Here is a 7,383-nt window from a genome sequence, read left to right as displayed (position 1 = left end):
ATTGCATGGGAAAAATCTGCCTGAGTTGATTCAACTGAAGTTTTCAAATATTTACTTAGTACTTCCTACATAGACAGCATCATAAATAATAAAATATAATTGTAAGAATTTACAATCTGGGTAAAATATGTATCTATTCACTCCATTCTGAAAAATCAAAGAACTACAAATATTATATTATCCATTTTTAAGTGAATAGATTTGTATAAATAATATCTAAGGCAAAGTATAAACATACCATCTCACTGTATTTATATAATGTGCTCATAAGTAACCCTGGGAAAGATGATGAAACCCTTTTCCATAAAAAGTAGGTTTGCCAAATATTTACTTGTCTATATGCAATTAAATAAAATTTGCCTAATTTTGCCAAGTTATATGTTCTTCATGGCAATACGTACAAATGATGCTTAAATAATAAAACCTTTTCCTAATCCAAAAATACCGTATTTGGAAGTTTTCCTCTTCTAAACACACACTAGAAATTCTGAAATCACCCTCTCTGTTCTCAATTCCGCATGTGCTCACATGCGTATTAATCCCTCTACCGGTAACCCCGGCTCAGACTTCATCTGTGATGCTGAGGTGCTCGGGGAAGATGACAGGTACATCACACACTTCCCCGCAACCTTCTCTGTAAATTCAAGCTTTGTGGTCTGGGAGCCCAAGAAAGGTTCAAGTAAAAACACTTTTTGTGCCATAATAAAACACAGCCCTTTTTATACACCATCTACAACAAGTTTTCATTAGGCCTCTGGATCCTACTTGGGCAAATCACAATGTCTTTTTTTGAGGCATTATATGAGGCCAAGCTCATGAAGAAATGTTAGCATTCATGATCCAATCCCCTGCAGGCATCAGGAAGGTATAAAATAAAAAACCCACTTCCTTATAAACACACACACACACACACACACACACACAGGCACACACAAATTCTCCCCCACTGATTACACATCATTGCTAAAACTGTACATGATGTTCCTTCTTCTCTGATAAAATTCAAAATCCTATGGAAAAGACAACATGCTAAACTATATCATTCACTTAGACTAGACAACACTGTTCAAGACATTAGGGAATTGCCTGCAGGAAGTGAATCCATTATATTAGCTGTGAAATTACGGAGAATCTGATGACATTAAGGAGAAGGTGCACAGTTGGAGAGGAAGAAATGGCTGAAGAAAGCAGAGCTAGCTGACAACAGTTGTTTATTTATTGATCACTCGTGATATGCTTGTCTAAATATAAGGGATTTTTTTTTAGTGAGAACTCATCGTCGTTTTTGTCTGCTTGGGCTTCTGTAACAAAATACCAGAGAATATGTGCTTCTAATCAAGAGAATTTCTTGCTCATAGTTCTGGAATCTGGCAAGTCCAAGCTCAAGGTGCTGGAAGATTTTATATCTGGCAAGGGCCTCCTTCCTGGGTCACACAAGTCCATCTCTTCACTGTGTTCTCACACAGTGGAAGGGATTTCGGGGGGGGGGTCTCTTTTATAGGCACTAATTGCATTCAGGAGGGCCCCATCCTCAAGTCCTAGTCACCCTCCCAAGGTCCAACACCAAATATTAGGATCTAACACATGAATTTGGGGGAGGACACAAACATTCAGTCAAGAGCATTCAAATTTCACAATTTAGACAAATAGGGAGCATTTCCTAACTTGCCATAACTGGTTTGCAAATATCCGAAAAATAATAAAAATTTAAAAAAAGAAAGAAAAGTAAAAAGAAACCAGTACGGCACTAGAAGCGCCTGGGTGGCTCGTTGGTTAAGTGTCTGACTTTGGCGCAGATCATGATCTCACAGTTCCTGAGTGAGTTCGAGCCTGCCTTGGGCTCTGTGCTGATGGCTCAGGGCCTGGAGCCTGCTTTGGATTCTGTGTCTCCCTCTCTCTCTGCCCCTCCCCCACAGTGCTCTCCCTCTCTCAAAAATTAACATTAAAAAACAAAACCCAGCATGAGACTGATGAGAAAGCCCTGAGTTTAGACAGGTACCCATCACTGCCAGTGTGTGCCATCTTATACAATGAAACTTCATTTGACACATTCCCAAGGCTGTGACTACCGCACACAAGTAGCTCTACCCTCTGAAGGCTGTCATCAAGCTTATTCACCTATTTGCCAAGTGCTTTCTGCAGGCTCTCGCTTTAGGATCATCACCTGCCCTGCATCCCTAATGTTGGAAAAGTAGAGAACCCTCGTCCCTAAACCAGGAGTTTGTAGGAGTCTGGTAACTTGGAGTTGAAAGTGAGCATGGAATTGAGCCATCTTATTCTTTGTAGAAGGAAAGAATAAGAGAGGAAAATAGAAAAAAAATGAGGAGAGGTTGAAAAGGACGCCTTAGAAATAAATGAATAAAATAAATAGGAAGTGCCAAATCCCCTGCATTGGAGTCCTCATACAAAAGGGAAACCAAGTGAACTAATAAAACCTACGTATCCCACAGGGAAATTTTAGGTAGCAAACTCTTGGGCTAGGTTCTCAATGGGTGAGGGAGATGTGAAAATATACATAAAGTAGCTCACAACAGACATGTTTATCATAAAGATCATAATATTTAAGGTTCAGCTTCTGAAGTCACTGAAGGGTCCATACACACTGTTTTCACATGGCCAGGTCTTTAAAATGTTTTGAGGGAGAGCCAGGCTTCCAGGGATGAAGTAAGTGTCTGGAATGAAAGGCACAGCGTAAGGAATAGTCAGTGAGATGATACAGCGACGTAAGAGAACACATCAGGGCTACTGTAGTGGTGAACGTAATGTGACGTATATACTTGACAAATCACTAAGGTGTGCACCTGAAGGTAATGTGACATTGGGTGTCAACTATACTCAAATAAAAATAAAAATTTTTTAAAAAGCTATTTTGACTATTACCTATTAGTTATATTATTTATTTCCTCTGTCTTCTAGTGGCATAAAGGTCATTTTTATGAATTTGGCTCAGAGGAAATTGAGGGGAGTACAGATTTAATTCAGGGTTACTGGGATGTATTTATGGGGCTCAAGGTCACTTCTGTGTCAAGTTATTGTTAGCTCTAACATCTAGGGATAGGAAGGGTTTTAGGAAACGCGCTTACCACCACTCTGCTGATTCATCAACCTTATGGCTGGAAGCCACATTACCATACAATCATGTACTTGATTATCCTCAACTAGAGGTTTGAAGATCAAAGAGAAGCTAGGTTTTAAATATGCAGTACAAAAGTCTAGTCTGTGTCAGATTCTTCCAATTATCAAGCATGTAAAATTGAAAACAAAGTCAAGGGGATATGAATACAATATCCTCATTTCAAAGATATATTTGAAAAGACAACCTATATAATTGTAAACATATGTTTTTGAGGTGTATTATCTTAATAGAATTTATCAAATTTGCATGTTTAAAAACCTAAGCTGATAGGAGTGAAATTGTGTATTTTGCATCTCAGTTATCAAAAGTTTTAAAAAATGCTTTCTATTACAAATTACTTTTCTGTCCATAACAATACAAATTTTCATGTTAAGAGGCAATCAAAAAGTGCACAAAATGTACAGGAGAGAAATATTATAGTAGTATGTGAGTCAGTTGATACAAAATGTTGCATTATTTGTATTTTGTGTTATTTGGCATATGTCAGTTTTTAAAATGTTAACCTGCTGGTATTTCTTTTCTCTTTCTAAATAAGTAGTCACTTTCATAAATAAAAATATATAGGTCATCCTTTGATAAGCAGTTATTAAACATATTCTCTATGCAATACTTACAATTCTAGCAGTGACCAAGAAGAATATAGTCCTTGTGCTCTTTAATATTACAGAAGGTAAGACAAACATTGAATTACTAGTGAAGCAATTATCTAATACAGTGCTACAAAAGACAAATTCAGGGTGCTTAGAGCTCCTGCTCCCCAAGAAGGAGTAGGGGATGATGGTGAGGGAAGGATTTCTTGGGGAGAACTGTACTAACATTTTAGGATGAAATGGGATTATGTAAGACGGTGACTGGCAGGGTGAAGAGCCATTCAGGCGGGGGAGGGGCATGTCTAATGGTTGCAGGTGAGGAGTCATGGAGGGGAGGCATATGTAATGAGGAAGGAAAAACCACGAAATGGTTAAGAACTTGAAAGGCAGACAATTGATCAATGACAGACAAGGTGCAACTGGGGCTGGTCAGTGGAAGGTGGCACAGGGCTGTGTTAATCTTCTCTCGTTTATCGTCAGAAAGAATGATGAGCTTGCGAAGAATTTTAAGTATTGAGTAACCAGCTCAGTAACAAATACAGTTCTGACTAATCTGTGGATGATGCCTGAAGGAGCGTGGGATGAAAAGAGGATTTTGAGGCAAGCCAGGTAACACCTGCTGCAACCAGGATGATAGCAGAAATGTGGAAAGATGAGAAAGTTATTCTGAATGGAGGAAAACAATGAAAGCAAGAGGATACAAGTGTGAAAATACAGAATATATCAGGACTTGGACTTGTCCTATGCTGAATTCCAGAAGATGGGCTGTCTCCTTGAAGCCTTTGCTGCAGTTCTCTTCAGTATTCTTTCAAAGAACTTCTACTTCTTTCTATCACTTTCCAATCTGATTTGTTTTGTTCAGTTGTTGTCTAAGCTCTCAAAAGAGTGCTTAGCACATAGAGAACGAAATGGTTATGTGGGTGTTAAATGAATAAATAATGACTCCAAATAATGAAACAAACAAAACCCCTGATTTTGTAAGAACTGTATTTGAAGACTTAATTCTAGAAAAACGAGGACCCTATTGCTGATGATATCTGGCACTTTCAAATCTTCTCTAGTCACATCTCAGCTGCAAGTTTCTCTGAAGAACAAGAACAACTATATCTCTGTTTCTCTTTTCTCACACTCTGGTGAGATTTCAAAATAAACTTCCAGATGGGACTTAGAACTAAATTTGAAAAGGTGAAACTTCTACTCAGGAACTATTATCAAAATTTCTAAGAGGAGAGCTATTGTATTTCTTACTGAAAATGTATTTGATAAATATTAACTGAGTATCTACAATAGGAAGGCACCTAATCATACTATTCAGAGATAGTAATGCAAAGAGCAGGCAGATTATCTAATGTCTACATTAGACATGAAAACAAACACACAGAGTAAAATGAAATAAATTAAAAGGAAAAATTTTTAAGAAACATGTTGATTGCTTTTGAGGTAACAAAAAAGTTATTGGGATCATGATTAGATGGCTCTCTTCTACAAGAAATGAATGGGAGGATTTCCAAGGAAGTAATATTTAAGTAGTGATATGAAAGATGAAAAAGTTTCCCGGGAAGTAGCTAAAATTTTGGCAAAGGAAACAGAGAGTCTCTAAAGCAGGAGAGGGCTCGAAAGGATGAGGGAAAGAAAATAATGACAAGTGGCCTTTACTGATGGTTTACTGTGTTCAAACACCATTTCAAGACTTTACCTCTACTGTATCTTTGAACCAAGACAACCTCACCATGATCTCATCATTTTACAGTTGAGGAATAAGTCATTCAGGGGTGTAACAATAATCAGCCATTTGAACTCAACTCCATATCAATCACACAAGGGTTTACAAGAGGTTGCAAAGTTGTGTGGAGTCAAGGGAACCTGGAACGTGAATTCAAGTATTAGCTCCTCACTGCTTTTATCAGCATAGAAGCTTATCATATATGACAGTGTCTTGATTCCTTAACATTTTAAACCAGTATTAAGAGTTTCCTTTTGGGGCGCCTGGTTGGCCCAGTCAGTTAAGCATCCAACTTTAGCTCAGGTCATGATTTCACGGTTCCTGAGATCTCACAGCTCCATGTCTGGCTCTGTGCTGACAGCTCAGGGCCTGGAGCCTGCTTCGGATTCTGTGTCTCCCTCTCTCTCTGCCCCTCCCAGCTCATACTCTGTCTCTCTCTTTCAAAAATATAAACATTTAAAATTTTTTTTAAAGTTTCCCTTTATCTAACTAGAGATGTCACTTCAGGGATAAAACAGTAACCAAATGTTTTAATAGCATACTTATATATTCTGTAAAACATTCTCATATTTCAGAGAAAAAAATTTAAAATATTTAGATAAATGGAAAGATATACAGTATTCATAGATTAGATGATTCAATTTTATTAAGATTTCATTTCTTCCCTAATGGATTCATATATTCACACTTATTCTAACTATAATCCCAGATACCTTTATAAAAAAGTAGTAGTATTGGCTTAAGAATAAAAATATAGATCAAAAGAAAAAAATGGATAGCTCAGAAATAGATCTACCCTTATAAGGTCATTGTGTTTATGATATAAAAAACACAAAAGCCATGTGATTTGTATGAGACTGATTTTTCAACAGTGATGGAATAACTGGAGATATATGCAAATATGTAATATATATTTAAGTTAATTAATTTAGTATTTAATATAATAGATATATACATATTTTAATGACCTCTATTCATTTAGCAGTATTCTAAGTGGTCTTAAGTGTTAACCTGCTTCAAGGTTATGAACTCTTTGCTGGCTGATGTAAATCCTTTGATCTATAGCAAAACTAAGTTACTTTCTTTAAGATTTGCAGACCACAGGCCTTGGGAAGTGAAGAACCAAACTTTTCCAGCCGGTAAGGCCTGACCATGCTGGGGAACAGCTGTCATGGATGCCAGCGAGTCTGGTCAGGGTCATGTTGACATATGACTCACTGCCTGGGCACTTACTATGCCTGCAGGCAGACCCCCTCATTTTTCCCATGCCTTCCCATTTAAATCCTCTGGCTTCTCCTGGAGGGAGAAGTTGGTCTTTGCAAAGATATGGTCCAGGCTTCCTGCATAAAGCAAGCTTTCCTTCCCCCCATCGCTTGTCTCTCAAGTATTGATTTTTGAGCAGTGAGCAGCTAAACCTGTGTTTGGAACCTGTTCCCTGTCTAGACATACCTACAACTTGTACTCAATGAACTGATTAATTCAAGAATATATAGAGGTGCCTGGGTGGCTCATTCGGTTAAGCCTCCGACTTCAGCTCAGGTCATGATCTCATGTTTGTGGGTTCGAGCCCCATGTCAGGCTCTGTACTGACATGCTCAGGGCCTGGAGCCTGCTTCTGACTCTGTGTCTCCCTCTCTCTCCCCCTCCCCCTCTCATGCTCTGTCTCTCTCTGTATCAAAAATAAATAAAACATTAAAAAAAAGAATATATAGGGGCGCCTGGGTGGCTCAGTTGGTTAAGCCTCCAACTTTGACTCAGGTCAGATCTCACATTCATGGGTTCGAGCCCTGCGTCAGGCTCTGTGCTGACAGCTCAGCCTGGAGCCTGCTTCCGGTTATGTATCTCCTTCTCTCTCTGCCCCTTCCCCTCTCATGCTCTGTCTCTCTCTCTGTATCAAAAAATAAAACATTTAAAAAATTAAAAAAAGAATATAT

The sequence above is a fragment of the Suricata suricatta genome, chromosome 1 (assembly GCF_006229205.1).
Source record: "Suricata suricatta isolate VVHF042 chromosome 1, meerkat_22Aug2017_6uvM2_HiC, whole genome shotgun sequence".
Classification (NCBI taxonomy): Eukaryota; Metazoa; Chordata; class Mammalia; order Carnivora; family Herpestidae; genus Suricata; species Suricata suricatta.
This window is presented reverse-complemented; position numbering follows the sequence as displayed.